At 45.6% G+C, this 17,635-nt stretch overlaps 1 protein-coding gene across 1 annotated transcript in view; it reads left to right on the top strand.

Moving 5' to 3' along the window:
- The window catches only part of CCDC61 (coiled-coil domain containing 61), a 42,496-nt gene extending 41,718 nt beyond the window's left edge, over positions 1-778 (top strand). The window contains exon 17 of the mRNA XM_057314501.1: positions 199-778. The gene's annotated coding sequence lies outside the window, so the exon portion shown is untranslated. The remainder of the gene's footprint in view (positions 1-198) is intronic.
- The last annotated feature ends 16,857 nt before the right edge of the window (positions 779-17,635 follow it).

The following is a 17,635-nucleotide window of genomic DNA, read 5'->3' on the forward strand; positions in this document are numbered from 1 at the left end:
TGCAGATTTCCACAATGTCTTCCCACGCCCAGGGCGCCCCAACAGGAGACCCAACCCTGGAGACGCCCTTACACAGAACAGCTGAAGGGATCACAGACCTGGAAGAATTACATTCCTGTCTTCTAAATGAATTAGCTGGTACTTCATTCATAATCCTTTTTTTTTTTTAAAGGCTTTATTTATTTATTTATTTTACAGAGAGAGAGCCAGCCAGCGAGAGAGGGAATACAAGCAGGGGGAGTGGGAGAGGAAGAAGCAGGCTCATAGCGGAAGAGCCTGATGTGGGGCTCGATCCCATAACGCCGGGATCACGCCCTGAGCCGAAGGCAGACACTTACCGCTGTGCCACCCAGGCGCCCCTTCATTCATAATCCTGAACTTACAAGCGAGGAATTCCTGGCCACATGGAGAATGCTCTAGATAAACAGTACAACCGACTATAGAGGCAAGTCATAAAAGTTATTAGTAGAAGAATTAATCCCCATAGAGTTAAATCATCTTCATAGAAATCTCATGCACCCTCTTGTCAAGCAAGAAGCAAGGCTGGTAGATTCGGCCAGTACAAACCCAACCCAGTGAAAACCCGACTGGCTCAGTCGGGGAGCACGAGACTTTTGATCTCGAGGTTGTAAGTTCGAGCCCCACGTTTTAAGCCCAATGTGAGGCTTGAAGGCATGACTCGGAGATCAAGACTTGAGCTGAGATCAAAAGTTGAATGCTCTACCGACTGACCAACCCAGGCACCCCCCAAAATAAAATTTCTTAAAAAAAAAAAAAAGAGTCCAAATTCTTATGTCTTGAAACATTGTTATCCAAAATGTTTCCGGAAACGGACTCAATTTGGATCATAAGGAGCATGCTGGAGTCCCCAGGTTCCGTGGTATTTACAAATGTGTTTACTTTATTTGATACTTTTAAGTACCAGCTAGAGAAGTGTGGTTATTGCGTGTATGCGAAGAGACACCGAAGTTCCGAGAGCTAAGTCATTCAACAAAAAAATTCCACAGCTTATAAATGGTAGAGTCAGGTCTCTAAAATCATCAAAGAGAATTCCAAGCATATTATTTAAAACTACGAAGGGGCTAACGCCAGAAATTGGTAACAAGCATGGGACTCAGGAGTACAGATGGGATGGAGGTCAAGGGAAGGGAGAGCGATTTTTTTTTTTAATTTTTAAAAAAAGCATGAGCTGGAAGTTTTACCCTATCTATGCATGTCTTTGAAAATTTAAAAGGAACCTAGGTTGGGCAAATAACCAGGGCAGTCTCCACCTGGCCGATAAGAATAATGATAGCGTTAAGCATGGCTGCTATGGGGGACAAATATGGGGTTCTTCTTATTTTTTTTTTAGGAGAGAGAGAGAGTGCGTGCACAGTGGGGAGAAATAGAGGGAGAGGGAGAGAAGAATCTTTTTTTTTCTTTAAAGATTTTATTTATTTATTTGACAGAGAAAGACAGCCAGCGAGAGAGGGAACACAAGCAGGGAGAGTGGGAGAGGAAGAAGCAGGCCCATAGCGGAGGAGCCTGATGTGGGGCTCGATCCCATAACGGCAGGATCAGGCCCTGAGCTAAAGGCTGACGCTTAACTGCTGTGCCACCCAGGCACCCCTGGGTTTCTTTGTTTTAAAATTGTTTGTGGGTGTTGGTGACCGTTCTCAGTGGGTCTCTGGCATTTTTGCATGTCTTGCTGGGAGGCATTGACTGCTCTTTCTTCCAGGCTCTTTTCAAGAACTGTTTGTAGTGTGAATAGCCTTGAAAGAGGAGAGGGAGTGTCCCCCTCCAGGGGAAGGACGGATTTGTTTAGTGTCCTGTGTGATAGTGGTAAGATTGTCCTCTAGGACGAAAGCCAGGCAGGCTTACCACCCATTATGAAAAATTCAGATTCCTGAGTTCAGATACAGGTTCATGTCCTGTAATACAATCCACTGTGTGCGCTGGCGTCCCCTGGGCCTCCTCCCTTGCCCTGTGGGAACTGTGGCTCAGGGGACAGGTGCCGAAGCTGGTACCTGGTTACTCTCTATTGCTGGGAGCAAAAGCTATCTTTTGTCTCTGACCCAGAAGTCTTGTGTCTTCTGGGAGAAACTGTAGAATGCAGCAGGATACAGTAAGGTTAATATCTCAGTCCCTTCCCAGTTTCTTTCTTTATTTTTTTAAGATTTTATTTATTTATGTGACAGAGAGACAGCCAGCGAGAGAGGGAACACAGCAGGGGAGTGGGAGAGGAAGAAGCAGGCTCCCAGCGGAGAAGCCCGATGTGGGACTCGATCCCGGAACGCCGGGATCACGCCCTGAGCCGAAGGCAGACGCTCAACGACTGCGCTACCCAGGCGCCCCCCTTCCCAGTTTCTGACAAATGGTTTAGTTATGTTTGTCTTTATATACACCTTGCCATTTCTGAAGAGCCTTAAATGTAGCGTGCTGCTATTGACCATCACAGGTAAAGACAGACAAACTCGGGACTCCTGGATGGCTCAGTTGGCTAAGCGTCTGCCTTGGCTCAGGTCACGATCCCCAGGGTCCTGAGGTTGAGCCCCATGTCAGGCTTCCTGCTCAGCGGGGAGCCTGCTTCTCCCTCTCCCTCTGCCCCTCCCTGCTGCTCGTGCGCTCCCTCTCTCTCAAATAAATACATAAAATCTTTAAAAACAAAAAAGAAAGACAAACTCATACATAAGTGATTTTGTTTTATTAATAGAATTTATACCACTTTTGAACAACTTTATTGGGATCTAGTTTACACATCATAAAGTTTACCAGTTGGAAGAGTATATGATTCAGTGATATTTTTGCAGACTACGTTTTGAGATTTTCCAGGTTGTGTCTAAGGCCACAGTCAGTGACTTTCCAGGAGCGTGTTCTGGGAGAAGACAGTTCCCACAGGGCAGTGTCCTGGCAACACAACCACAGCGGGTTACATTGTGGGAGAAAAGCCACGAAAGTTAGGAGATGAGAATCCTTCTTCATTTTGCTGGTTTTTATCCACTCCATCCCTGAGAGGATTTGTTGACTTCTCTTTGAATTCACCTCTCACAGCAACTCAATTAGCACCGTTCCACAGAACTTTCTGCAACGATGGACATGCTCTCCATCGCACTGTCTGACATGGTAGTCACCGCTTAAGTGTGGTTAGTGAAATTGAGGAACTCGATCGTATATCTTATTTAATTTTAATTGATTAAAATTGGAGACTGTAGTTCTTAAAAAAATGTCAGTGCTGTGGCTTAGGAGAGACCCTCAAGATTTGGGACCAGATCCCTATTTTCTCCAGGATTTCATCCACTGGAAGACATTTCTGAGCTATGACCTGAAGTCAGCAGGTCCTGGGAGAGCTCTGGGTTCCGGGAATTCACTTCAGGCTGCGATCTCTCTGGCTAATTGCGGGCTGCAGCTGACACTGTCTCTGGTAGGTGAGAAGAGCGCTCCAGGGCCAGAAATACAGTGTTTCTGATTGGGGAGGGTGGCAACGGCAGTGAGACCCCCATTTCAGGCACACGCATTGGGAGAAGCAGTCATTCCCTGTTTCTGATCCATAGGTTGGTTTCAAAAAGAGCTAGGACTGCTAAGCTGTGTGCCCATTTTTCCAGCCTTCCAGCCTTCCAGCTGATTCTTGGGGCTCCCTGGTACCCTTTTGATAAATTCTTTTTCTAACTGAATGACTCCGAGTGTGTTTATCCTGATTGAAATTTCGACTCCTCACTGATGTAGAGGATATTTAAAGTTATAGCCCTGAAAAAATTGTTTTGCAAACACTTATAGGGATATTTACCAGGAGGCATTGTTCTGTCTCACTAGACACATTTGTCATGTTATGTGCTCGTGGATACAAACACCAGTACCATTGAATGTACATATATAATAGGGTTTACTGGGGTGAAATGGAGAAATAGCTGATCAGATTCGATCCCTGGAACATTTAGTAGCCCCCCAAAAGTTGTGCTTGGACTAGGCATAGCTTGATGGGTTATACCATCCCAGCCCCTCCCATCCTGCAGAGAGCTCACACAAGCTTTCCTTTTTTTTTTTTTTTAAAGATTTTATTTATTTATTTGACAGAGAGAGACAGCCAGTGAGAGAGGGAACACAAGCAGGGGGAGTGGGAGAGGAAGAAGCAGGCTCATAGTGGAGGAGCCTGATGTGGGGCTCGATCCCGGAACTCCGGGATCACGCCCTGAGCCGAAGGCAGACGCTTAGCCGCTGTGCCACCCAGGCGCCCCTCACACAAGCTTTCCTCATGTCCAGTCTGACTTCCTTCGCAGTGACTTGGGAATTGGTCATTCTTCCAGGGTCCCGGTGAGCCCGAGACTAGCTCTGGGGACACTGCCCACTTCCTGCTGGAACCAGATCCCAAAGAATCCGCTTCCAACTAACACTGAGCTTTAGCCAGAAGCCCAGCTCTCCTCAGAGCATATCCCAGGCAGGAAGCATGACTCTAGCTCGGCCCCATTGCCAACCCCGTTCCTTTCCCACGAGCTGGTCTGATCCTCATGCACTTGTGCTCGGACTCAGAGGGAGTCTAGTTGAGGATAAGGAAGAGGGAGAAAGCAATTCATAGGGTGGTGGGGTGGGCTTCTATACGACCCCAGCTGGGAACCAGGTTAATTGCTCCCTGGGGCCCCCAGCTGCTCAGGCTGAGGCTCCCCCCGGAGCTCTGGGCCCTGGCCATGCCAGCTAGCCCGGTGTGGGAACCAGAGCCATGCCACCACGGAGAACTGCTGTATCAAAGGGACCATAGTGCCCTTTGTCGCATAGGTGGCTATAAGAGCACCTACTGGTCCTGCTTCCTGCCTCACTGCCTTGAAATCGTTGCTTTCCTAGGGAAGGTGACTTTGAGGCAAAAGGTGCCAGGTGGGACCTCTGACTGCATGTCTGTTCCTGTTATCAAGAAATGACACGAGACGCCTCTAGGCTGGAGGCAGGAGTGGAGAGAGCCGGAGATGGAATTTCTGTGCGTGGGTCCTGCTGGTAGGGCACTCTACCGCACCCTCCACCTCTTGCCCCAGATGCTTGTCATCCCCAGTCTCCAAAAGCGCCTCTCACCATCTTTCCAGTTGAAGAGCGGCTTGCCAGAGGGACTGGAGCTGATGTTTCCTGTGGCAGCTGAAAGAGGAGGCTGGAGTCCCCCTGGCCTGGGATACAGGGGCGTGCAGGGCACACGGACGGCTTTGGAGACCACAGCCCTACATCCGCTATCTCATCGCGATACCACTCAAAATCAAGCAAGGCTGAATGCGAACGCCACGCTGAATTGTGTGCTGAGTTGCAAAGAACTGTTCTTTCTTTCTTTTCTTTTCTTTTTTTTTTTTTAAGATTTTATTTATTTTTTTGACAGAGAGAGAGACAGCCAGCGAGAGAGGGAACACAGGCAGAGGGAGTGGGAGAGGAAGAAGCAGGCTCCCAGCGGAGGAGCCTGATGTGGGGCTCGATCCCAGGATCACGCCCTGAGCCAAAGGCAGACACTTAACCGACAGAGCCACCCAGGCGCCCCAGAACTGTTCTTTCTTGATTTGTTTTGCTTGCAACTTGTGGAATAAGGTAACCAGACGTGAACTCTTTCCTTAATTGTCCTCCTGGTTTGCTGGTTTTTGAAACAAGGGTGTGCTGTGCATTTTGTGGGGTGGAGGGCTGCCTCTGCGTGGCCTGTCTTAGCTATGGCTTTCCTCCTGAGAGACTGTCGGGAAGACTCCAGACAAACAGTCTAGGTGTTTGTGATTGCGGTCGGAGGCAGTACGTGTAGTAAGAGGAAGAATTTCAACCGGCTCAGGCATCCCTGGACCCAGCCAGCCTCAGGGCCCCTCAGGGTGGCGCGTGGCAAGGCACGTCTGCTCTGAGCTCTGGGGACCTATATCGTTTTGTCCAACTGACTTAAGTGCCCACTCAAGCTGGGTGGGTCCTCATCCAGGGACAGTTTCACCAGGGATGGCAGGACCTATCTCCCCTCTGTTGCTGGATTCTGGCTGGAGGATCGTGCTTGGTTCTAGCTCCGCGACTGCGGGCAGCAGACGGAAAGCTGTCCAGTCAGCTCTGCATAGAGCAGGTGGTCAGGGGCAAAGGGCTCCTGGACTGAGAATATCTATTCCTATTACTGACTGTCCCCAGAAAAGAATGGGGACGGAGAGCTTTGTTCCAGGGCCCACCCCAGAGGTCAGGCCAGCCACTGCCAATGCTAAAAAAAGAAAGCTCCTGTCCCCCCCCCCCCCCGCCTTTCTCTCCATCTGGATTTTCCATTGCTGAGGCCTTTTACTTTGTCTTTTTCCATTCTCTGTGACTCTTCTTTCCCGTTAGTCCATCCATCTATCTCTTCTTTTCTTTGTCCGTCCTTCCTTCCTCCCTCCCTCCCTGTCTTCTCCTCCCTCCCTTCCTTTCTTCCTTTCTTTCTTTTCCTTCCTTCCTTCCTTCCTTCCTTCCTTCCTTCCTTCCTTCTCTCCCTCCCTCCTTCCTTCCTTCCTTCCTTTCTCTCTCTCTCTCTCTCTCTCTCTCTCTCTCTCGTTGGCTCCATGCCCAATGTGGGCTTGAACTCACAACCCTGAGATTTAGAGTCACATGCTCTGGGGCACCTGGGTGGCTCAGTTGGTTAAGTGTAGGACTCTTGATTTTGGCTCAGGTCATCATCTCAGGGTCGTGAGACCAAGCCCCATGTCAGGCTCCACTCTCAGTGTGAAGCCTGCTTGAGATCCTCTCCCTCTGCCCTCCCCCCACCCCTCCCCACACTCATGCTCTGTCTCTCTCTCTCTCTCTTTCAAATAAATTAAATAAATCCTTAAGAGTTGCATGCTGTACTGAGTGAACCAGCCAGGTGCCCCTCTTTGCCTATCTTTCTTAATCTTTAAATATGACTTAAATTAATAATATGGACAATGGGAATATATTTTATTGAAAAATGTTGCATCTGTTGAGAACTAGAAATTATACAGCGAGAGCTGATAACCTTCTTCATTACACCCCCTCCCCTCCCACATGGTAATGGCGTTTACGATGTACTGTTTGTATTTTTCTATAAATTATACACACACACACATACACATACCTGTAAATACATGCACATATATACCACACTTGTCCATTTATAAAATAAGACAATATTATACATACCCCTTTAAAATCCCCAAAGCACACAGGTATTTTTTTTATAGCTGCCTAGATTTCCATTTTACAAATAAATTGTGATTTATTTCACCCACATCTTTTTGAAAGTCACCTAAGTTTTCCCCAATTTCTCAGTCTTATCCTAAAAATGTGGCAATAAATATTCTCGTGCTTACGTCTTTGCACACATATTAGAATACTTTGCCAGTAACAGCATTCGAAGAAGAAATTCTAAAGCAACTTGGGTATGATGCACTGAGTCACATACAATGGAAACAGCGAAACAATATACCAATTGGTTATGTCCTACATAACAAGGAGTATGACTAGGCTGGGCCCAGGGTTTTAGTTCCCGGTGTTTAAGCAGGATTTTTTTTGGATGGCCTCCAACACAATTTGCACCGATCCCAAGCCCTCCAAACAAGAGATAGTCATGTTTGTTGGAGATTTTATTTCTGGAGATGTTACTCATTGTTGCGCAATTGTGCAGGTCTCAGGGAGCTTCTGATTTAATTATCCCACACTCAGGTCAAAATTTCCAATCCTATTCTAGGGAATTAGACTTGATTCTGTAGCGTTTGTCATGGAGATGCATCCTTACTAACTCCCATCAGAGGTTACATCTATCGCTTACCAGCTCGCCTGCATTTTATTAAAATGAAGCTCCTCTCAAAAACTGAGACCTAGTTTAGGGAGCTAGAAAGTCTTGCTTCTAAACCCCCTCTTACGTGGGTGTATTCTTATTTATTTATTTATTTATTTATTTATTTATTTATTTATTTGACAGAGAGAGAGAGAGGCAGCAAGAGAGGGAACACAAACAGGGGGAGTGGGAAAGCCGATGCGGGGGTCGATCCCAGGACCCTGGGATCATGACTTGAGCCGAAGGCAGACGCTTAACGACTGAGCCACCCAGACGCCCCTGTGGGCGTATTCTTTATCAAGGTGGCGGGATTTGATTTATTCTGAGTATGTATTTTGTGTTGAAGTTGTTGTTTTTTCTTCAAGTTATTGTATCTTGGGAAGAAACAAGTCATCTTCAATGGGTTTGCTTGCCTAAATCTCCCATGTGGCCCCCAGGAGATGGCATTACCCTGTATTTCCCTGAGTCTGTGATATCTGCCCAACAAAGGACAACCCCCAACAGGCCTACAGCCCTCAATCCACTCTGCTCCTGACAGACCCAACTCTGTGGTCTGCTGGCAAACGTAGAACCCAGCTCCATGACTCTCAGGGGCCAGGAACTCAAGGACTTGATCTGGTTCTTTCTCTGCCCGTCTCTGTGAGTTCAGCTTTTCTCCCCAGTTTGCTTTCCCTCACTCCAGTGGCACAGGAACAAGTCAGCCAGCTCAGGGTTTCCGTATGAATTGAACTATGACACCAGTCACATTCACCTCTCCTTTGCACCATCTGCGAATGAAGAGACGTTACAGTTTCTCTAGAAGAATGATATTCTTCTCCCGAAAAACCACTCCCTTTCTCGTTTCCAGTTCCCTCCTATCTGTCTAGTTGATTCAGCTCCTTTGCCACCTAGAGACCTAGGGGAGTTTCACAGCAAATAAAGAGACATACAAAGAAATAAAGAAATGATCTATATTGAATGGGAATGGGGAAGTAGAAGAGGAAGATAATGGTGACTTGTGGGAGAGAAGGTGATGTGAAATCAGGAGTCTTGATGGTGCAAGCCTGATCTGTTGATCAAGGACATGAACAGAACTAATTGGGAGTTTCCTCGTGAACCAGAGAAGTGGCAGAATAGCATTTTTAAAGAGGTAAAAGAAAATGGCAGTTAATCTACTCTTGGTTTTGGCTCAGGTCGTGATCTCATGGTTGTGAGATCGAGCCCCATGTTGGGCTCTGCGCTGAGCTGAGCTTGGAGCCTGCTTGGGATTCTCTCTCTTCTCTCCCTCTGTCTCTTCCCCCCCCAAACCCCCCACGCTCAAGCTCTGTCTCTCAAAACAAAAAAAAAATTTTTAAAAAGAAAATAACAATCAATCTAAAATTGCATACCCTGATAGAATGCCTTCTGAAATGAATGTGAGAATTCTCCCACTTACGGTCATGAGGGCGCTGACTGACACCAGACTAGTTTTTCTGATAATAATAAGTACAAAGCTGAGGCCAGTAATTTCGGGTAGTGGATAAAGGCAGCATAGGGCCTTGACCTCTGAAAGAGAAGAAACTCACAAGCGAGTACCTGGGTAATCAGGCTCTCGGCCTGGGGACATTTTCCCCGACTGAGTTGTGGAAGCAGCAAGGATCTGAGTAGAGCACAGCCATCCTTTAGAAATGAGGTTCTGGAAACTGGGTGGAGCTGGAATGTCATAGGTGTGTGGCGTCAAAGAGAAAGTGTACAGAGTGTGCCCCAGAAGTCCATGTGGGCAGAGGGCCAGGCTGCGAATACACAGGCAAGGCCTCCCAAAGCTTCCCAGAGAGGGAAAGCTTAAGGAAGAAGTATCTGGCTCATTTGTACCCAATGTATGAAGGTTACTGAGAGATGACACAAGCCAATGCCATTGAAAGGAATTTGATGTTACTTACAGTTTCCCTAGAAATGAGACTCATGCCATGCAGAGTCACACGAGGAAGCACCAGGTTTGGTCACAAGGAAGAAGCAGGAGGGAGAGGACAGGCCAGAGACTTACTGTGTTTTCCAAGGGCAGGGCAGGGCAGGGCAGGGCACGGGCAACAGTTTGGGACTGACTAGTTAGATAATGTTGCTGGGCTCTGGGCTTTAGCGGTGATCTCTAGTTGTCTAGTACTTGCCCTTGGGTTGATTAAGGGCAGGGGCAATATGGGCTTTGTGTGTGAGAGTAGATAAAGGGAGTGGGCCGGAGCATGAACACAGATCACAGGGGAGATGTGACCTCTAGTTTGGTCCTATAACAGATCCTAAATAGACAAATACAGACTCTAAGAATTAAACATAGAACACTATTCCAGATGGAAGCGCACAAAGGAGTCACGTCAATCCAATGTAATGCGGGATTCCGGATTGGGTCCTGAGCAGATAGTGGACATCAGGGGACAGTGGGAAAAATTAAAATAAGGTCTGTAGATTAGGCAATAGTATCATGTCAGTGTTAGTTTCCTGGTTTCAATAATTGTATTCGAATCATGTAAGATGTCAACATTACGAAAGATAAACACTTCTTATTGTCTTTGCAACTTTTTTTTGTAAGTCTAAAATTTTCAAAATAGTAAGTCAGAAAATATTTTAAGTGATACATACAGAAATATTATTACCATCGTGAAATCCATCTCTGCTAAACCAGGAAGAAATCCAGTCATTGGGAGAACTAGAGGATTGAGACGTTGCCTTAATTCGGGTGGGCATGTCTGCTAAAACCAGATACACTGGCAGAGTCATTTGGGATATATACACAACATTCAGTCTCAGTATTAGCATAAGTTCCCCTTTGACTTGTAGTCAGGATATCAAGGGCTATTAGGTTTTGGAGGGCCACTTTTTGAATTTGTGGGTGACTCCGTGTTGAGTTGGGTTAAAGGTGGCCGCTGTATGCTTGGCTAAAGCCTCTACTTGTAATTTTACATCCATAGAGGTGGCTCTTGGGACAAATAAGGCTGAGGGGTAAAATCATCAAGAAGCCCTCTTTGCGGGCTGCCTGGGTGGTGTAGTTGGTTAAGTGTCCAACTCTTGGTTTTGGCTCAGGTCATGATCTCAGGGTCCTGAAATGGAGCCCCATGTCAGGCTCTGTGCTCAGTTCAGAGTCTGCTTGAGACTCTCTTTTTTCCTAAAATAAATAAATAAATCTTAAAAAAAAAAAAAAGAAGCCCTCTTTGCTTGCTGTCTAGAAATAACAATATCCTAATTATGAGGAATCACTGTCAAGTGGGAGATGACTTGTCCCGGGAGCTAAGGGCATCCCCAAGTGCATTCTCCAATCCAATTATAAAGAAGGTGGGGCCATCCTTTATCTCCACAAGTTTGTAGTTGGTCTCCTGGAGTGACGGGTGCGCTCTGACTTTCAAGGAGTTATTTTATTATCCCAGCCACATCAAATTGATCGAGGTGACAATTCCAACCACAGGGCTTACCCGTTTCAGCTGAGCTGCCTATTTTGGGCGCTGGAAAGTACCACCTAGATTGTTTCAAGGCATCCTAATAAAGATGTGTGTGATGCTGTCGTGGTGTGTGTTGGGTTTCCCTCCGATGTCTTTTTAACTCTGCCACGCTGAGCTGCAGCCCTGTGGCTTGTGTAAGTCAATGTCAACTTGAACTGAAAAAATCTGCCGCTTGTCATACATAGTGGTTGTAAACAGAAAACATAGAACAGGGAAACTCAGTGTAGCTTCCAAAATACACAAGTGTTATGCTCAGAAACAAGAAACTCCAGGGGCGTCTGGGTGGCTCAGTTGTTAAGCGTCTGCCTTCGGCTCAGGGCCTGATCTGGGTTAGGGTTAGGGTTAGGGGAGCCTGCTTCTTCTCCCACTCCCCCTGCTTGTGTTTCCTCTCTCGTTGTCTGTCTCTCTCTCTGTCAAATAAATAAATAAAATCTTAAAAAAAAAGAAAAAAAGAAAAGAAACAAGAAACTCCACCCAGGAAAACCAAGGCTTATCTCTTAAACTGTTCTTTTAGCCCAGATGATGCAGGCCCTCTGTCTGGCTCTATGTGTCCGTTTGTTACCTCTTGGCATCTTGGTGTGTGTTGAACCAAAAGACGGAATCAAGCCAAAGAATAGGAAAAGAAAGGGTTTTATTTTCAACGAGTAAAGGAGAACACCAGGGGTCTTTCCCGAAGTAGTGTCTCCCTGAACAAAATTGGAGAAGTTTTAAGCTAAGGGGCATCCACATTCATGAAGGAGCTTGCTCAATGGGGAATACAGCATGGACTTGGGGCAAAAATCATCTTAAAGTGACTGGGTCCACGTCAAAATCACCAGGGTTGCCAAGGGTCAGTGATGAGGGAACAGAAGGCAAGCTGAGGACAAAGCAGAAACTGACACCCCCCCACCCCCCCCACCCCCGCAACGGGAGGTCTGTGACATTCCCCAGGCACTCCTGGCTACCCTAAAGGAGAAAGACATAGTTAACCTATAGAGACCACAATTCCTGCCAGACTTGAATCTCCTCCCTCAGTTTACAAATGTCTTAGCAGTCTACAAGAACAAAGCATTTCTATCAATAACCTAGCTTCCCGAGGGGAATGTAAATACAATTAAATGTCTTTAGAACCTGCAGGCCATAGACAGATACTTGCAGGAATCCAGGAAGTTCTCAACTATCTTCAGGTTAATCCCTTACTAGAGGAGTAAACAACCTTAACTTGACAAGGGCAAGGCCTAAAGTATGCTGGGAGTCTTCTTTAACATATGAAAGTACTTTCTCAACCTCCCTTTTTCCTTATCTCCCCCAACCCCACAGTATATAATCAGCCACCCCTCACAACCCTGGGGGCAGCAGCTCTTTCTGCCCTCGGGTCCCGTCCCCGTGCTTTAATAAACCACCAATTTTGCACCAAAGACGCCTCAAGAATTCTTTCTTGGTCGTTGGCTCTGGACTCCACCCCACTGAACCTCACTGATATTCCCCAACCTCATCATATGGCCCCCGAACGTGGGGCTTTGAGTCTTTACATCTGAACGTGGGACTCTGAGCTTCGGTGCAAAATTGGTGAGTACTTTCTCTCCTCTCCCTTTACTCTCATTCCAGGGGCTCTTCAAGGAGTACGGTCTTATTGGAACACTTTCATGTCGATAGGTCAGGCTGCAATCCTCTAGCCCATGGCTACTCTACGGGGAGGAGAAAGCCTGCTTTTGGCTGGAAGTGAGTACCCTGGCCGGAATGGTAATAAGACCCAGAAACTTGATGCCCTCTCTTTACTGCTGTCCTTTTACAAAGTTGTCTGCCTTGGGCACCGGACAGCCACCTAAGTGACTAGCACGGCTGCCAATCTTAAGACTCCTGTGTGAGGTTTCCTCCTGATTGATCTAATGTGAACCCCTCCACATCCCTGGTCTAACCTCTTCTGGCCACGGGACCTCTACTCGGAGCCGGCCGAAACCAGTACCCAATGGAATTACAACCCAACCGGGGACCGTTTCCTAGGGAACTTGGCTGTAAAGACCACATGTGTTAGAATGTTGCTTAGACCATGACGGATTTCTGTTTTACTGTTTTCCATCAATGTCCTCTACTAACTTTTAAAGCTACAAAATTCGGTAATTTTCCCTTGCAAAACTTTTCCAGTGTTCTCCATGGGTTAAAAGCAGCTGGTTCTTCAAGGCAAGGCAAAATTACTCTCAACGCAAGGCCAAATAATGCGTGACCTTCACGGCATGACCTTCAAGGCATGGTATTCTAGTCCGTACGCCAGGCACCCATCTGCAACCTAGGATTCAACGGGGGAGTGGGGCTGTGGGGAAGAGGGGAGGGCAGGCCTCCTTCCTACAGGGGCCTTTAACAGCTGCGGTGATCATAGCAATTTTGTTAAGGGACACCTTGGGTCACTTTGACACCAGGAACCTCTGACATATCCTGCGTGTGGGACGCCATCCGGGAGTCAGGAGGGGATTTTCTTTGGTAACGGACCCTCTCCAGCACCCTCTCTAGCATGGGAGGGAGCTTCTTCAGTCCCCAAGGATTCTCCCTTGGGATGCCTTTCAACCCATTGGGAACAGTTTGGATTGCAAAATTTAAGTATTGATCTCCTGTAACACTGCATGACCTCAGTGGGATCTATCAGTTAGATCTCTTCTAGGGCAAATGGACCAAGGTGCCTTCATTGCTCGTTCCTAGGCCTTCGTTGTTCTACACCAGGACCCTAATGGCCTCTTGCAGGTCATATTTGGCTAGTAAACTCTCCCGATGATGATTATCTACATAGGCCTCCTCTGAGGAAACCCAGGTTGCTGGAGGAAACACAGGCCATCCTAGACAAAGGGGACTCTTGACTCTCTTCTCTTTCATTGTTCCTTCTGACAGATGTGGGGGCTTCTCCCTCACCATTTCCCGGCTTAACGGCTATAACTGGAGCCATCTGTGGTTAGTCTTCCTCGGAATGGGGGCTTTCAGGAATATTCCCAAGCAGCTGCCGAAATGCCCTTTGTTTCGGGGAAATTCCCTGTCTTCTCTGGCCCGACATGGACTGCCTGTTCCCCCTTGTTGGCAGGAAAACATGGCGTCTGCTCCTCTGTTGGAGCTGGTGAGCTCTAGAACCAGGAACCCTTTCTCTACTGTCTCCCCTCCCCCTTCTTTCTGCACCACCTGGGGTGGGGCCTGCACAACTGGCTTCTGTACCAACCTCAGTGCCTCCTGCACCATGGCTACTCCTCTCCTCACCTTCAAGGAGAAAGAAGGGCACCCCCTGGACTTACCACCCACTCCAGATTTCCCCGCCAGTTTCAGGTGAAAATTGACAATGGGGGGGGGGGTCCGGGTGGAACATAATTCAGTATTTAAACTAAGTTAAGTGTGTCGGTTTAATTAAGATGGACTTGTCTTTCAAGCTCAAGCTCTCAGAACTAAACGTGAAACTTACTCTATCGAGGTTTACTGAAGGTCTAACTCAGGGTTAACTCTGTTGCAATTTATGTTAGTAAAATGATGACTAAAATTATAGTTAATCGTCTGCCTCATCAGTTTTCGTGGGTAATTGTTAAAATAGCTTTCAAAGCCTTTGGTAACCTGAATCTTGAAAGTTTTGCTTGGATGAATTCGTTGGACATCTAGGTCTTTTTCCAAATAGGATAAAGTGCTAAGTCATTGATTACTGGATATAGATTTGTGCTTTTGACTTTTTATTGCAAAAAAAAAAAAAAAAAAAAACAACTAAGGATATTTAAATCTGTTGGTAAACGTGTTTTGTGCTTAATTGATTCATAAATTTGCCATCTCAAAGGTTTTGGTATTAACAGTTCACAGTTGGTTACTACTTAGTCTTCTTTGGAGACTAAGATTTCTAAAAAATGCAAAACTCTACTAAATGTAATGAAGGCTGATGGAGATAAGGGAAGCAACTCTGTTGCCTAGAAAACTAGGAGATACCTAAGAAGTATAAAGAATGGGAATGCATTTTTTGTTGAATGTAAAAGAAGGTAATTTTGTCCTAAATAAGATGGTTGTTTGGAAAGAAATGGCTTGGGACAAAATGTGAATGCAAAGGAAAGTTGTAGAAGGTTTGTGAAGGGAAATCCTAGGAAAGGAATTTTAGGTGGGTTCAGGACGGACTAAGAGTGAAATGAACGGATTTTTAAAGTACAGTGGTATAAGATATGTGTCTGCTTTCTCTCTGTTCAAAAAGACAAAGGTTTCTTGAATTTTTCATCTATTCTGGATAAGAAAACATAACCAACAGGTTTTTTTCTCTTTTGTCTGCACAGAAAACAAAGTTTTCTATGTTTTGTCATTATCAGATTACTTGGTTAAAACTTCTCAATATTAAAGGAGCTAAATTTTGCTAACAACTATAGAACCCTGCATAATTGCCTTTCAAATCTCTTATTGTCACCTTGGTTAAATACAAATAGTTCTGTAATGATCTGTGATCCTATTCAGGCATGTGCTTCAAAACTTTCTAAGGTTTTAACAAACTTTACCAAGATTTAAATTGTAAATGAAGTCTCTTTAACTCAATAAGCCTTTTTCTTTGGTATGCTAAGTTACTCGGAAGCACTGTTAAACAAATGATAAGCCATAGGTTACATCTGGGTAAGTCCTATAACTATTCTAGAGATTAATATGCAATTCCTAAAGTTTTAGTGTCATCACTCTCTTCTGGCTATTGAAGTGTTAATGTGTTACAGAAATAACCTGATTTCCTTGCCAGCTATATTGTAAACTCTCATCAGATCTGTAACCATGTCCATTCTGAGTTTTTGTCATTCACAATTGTTATTCTCTTGTCAAAGGAGTTTCATCTTCAAGGAGATTCACGTAAAGGACTTTTAGGACAGATACAGGCTTTCGATATCTTTATAGAATCCGAAAACTGAAATAGGTAAGAATTTCCAGAAGTAACTAAAGCTGCATTCAAACTAAACAAGAATTAGTAGCATGGGACTAAATAAACGGAAAGATTATAGTGTTGTGACTGTTGTTTAAAACATTACTGGTTCTCTAATGTTTGCTCTTCCAGATTGAGGAAACTTTCTCTTAAGACATCAGTGATATACAGGGGCGCCTGGGTGGCACAGCGGTTAAGCGTCTGCCTTCGGCTCAGGGCGTGATCCTGGCATTCTGGGATCGAGCCCCACATCGGGCTCCTCCACTATGAGCCTGCTTCTTCCTCTCCCACTCCCCCTGCTTGTGTTCCCTCTCTCGCTGGCTGTCTCTATCTCTGTCAAATAAATTAAAAAAATCTTTAAAAAAAGAGACATCAGTGATATCCAGAAAGAATAAAGCAAATTAAAACATTTAACTTTCCTCTCTGCCTGAACCCTCTGAAATTAAAAAGGTCTCAGTAAGTATTATTTCTTCCGTGGCAAGCATAATCATTTGCATAAGTTCAGTAAGAATCTGTTCTCCTTGTAACAGGACATCCTTGGAAACGTTTTACCAAGGCTTTGACTGGAATGTCATATTTGAGAGACATGCCTAGACTCAGATGACCAAACAGCTTTCAGGAACTAAGGTTGACTTTTTATGAAACCTGGAGCCATAAAGCCCCCTGGAAATAGTCTGATACCTTGCTTACAGAGTTCCCAGCAGCCTCATCAGGTGAGTAAAGAATGTCACTTGCTGGCAGGTGCGGGACCCTCAGGCTACTTTGGGGACCTCATGAAGAGGAATCTGCCCAAATCTACAGGTATCGCAGGCACGTCTGATGGCAAGTACTTGGCTTGGCTTCTGGCCTGGAGAGGCTACTAAAAGTTCAACCTGGAGATTCCTTATAAAAGTTCCAGGAGAGCAGATTCTAAAGGTTCTATGTAATCAGTCACTATTCTTGCTGAGCTCATGTAAATAATTACTCCAAACTTGTCAAAATTGGACTTGTTTTTCAAATAAATTAGTCCTGATTTGGCTATCTCCGGAAATGAGGGTTATTTTAGAGAGCAAAATTATGTTTAAATAACCCACCTTTGTGGATGTTAAATTCTAGATCTGATTGTCCTTAAATGTTTGCTTAAGCTAGACAACTTGAGGTAAACTTCAGAGAAACAGCTTTTTTCTATTTCTATACAATAGCTCATGTATAGATAATCTTCGTGCTTTCTATTCTGTGGGGCTAATAACAGGACCCCATGGGCATATAATTAATTATTTGAACTATGGGGAAATGGGATTGATTCCCCAGCGATTGTATAACTATCACCTTGACCAAGTCTGTGTGTCTGGGATGATGAAATCACTCCTTAAAAGCCAGAGCATACCCCACTCCATAAGGTTAAGTATGGGCTTGTGGAGATAATGGATGACCCCACTTTCCTTGTGGTTGAGGTTACGGAATACAGGTGAGGTTCAGTGGGGTGGAGTCCGGAGTCGATGACCAAGAAAGAATTCGTGAGATGTCTTTGGTGCAAAATGGTGGTTTATTGAAGCACAGGGATAGGACCCATGGGCAGAAAGAGCTGCTGCCCGGGTTGCGAGGGGTGGC

Source organism: Ursus arctos, unplaced genomic scaffold (assembly GCF_023065955.2).
Source record: "Ursus arctos isolate Adak ecotype North America unplaced genomic scaffold, UrsArc2.0 scaffold_19, whole genome shotgun sequence".
In the NCBI taxonomy this organism is placed as follows: domain Eukaryota; kingdom Metazoa; phylum Chordata; class Mammalia; order Carnivora; family Ursidae; genus Ursus; species Ursus arctos.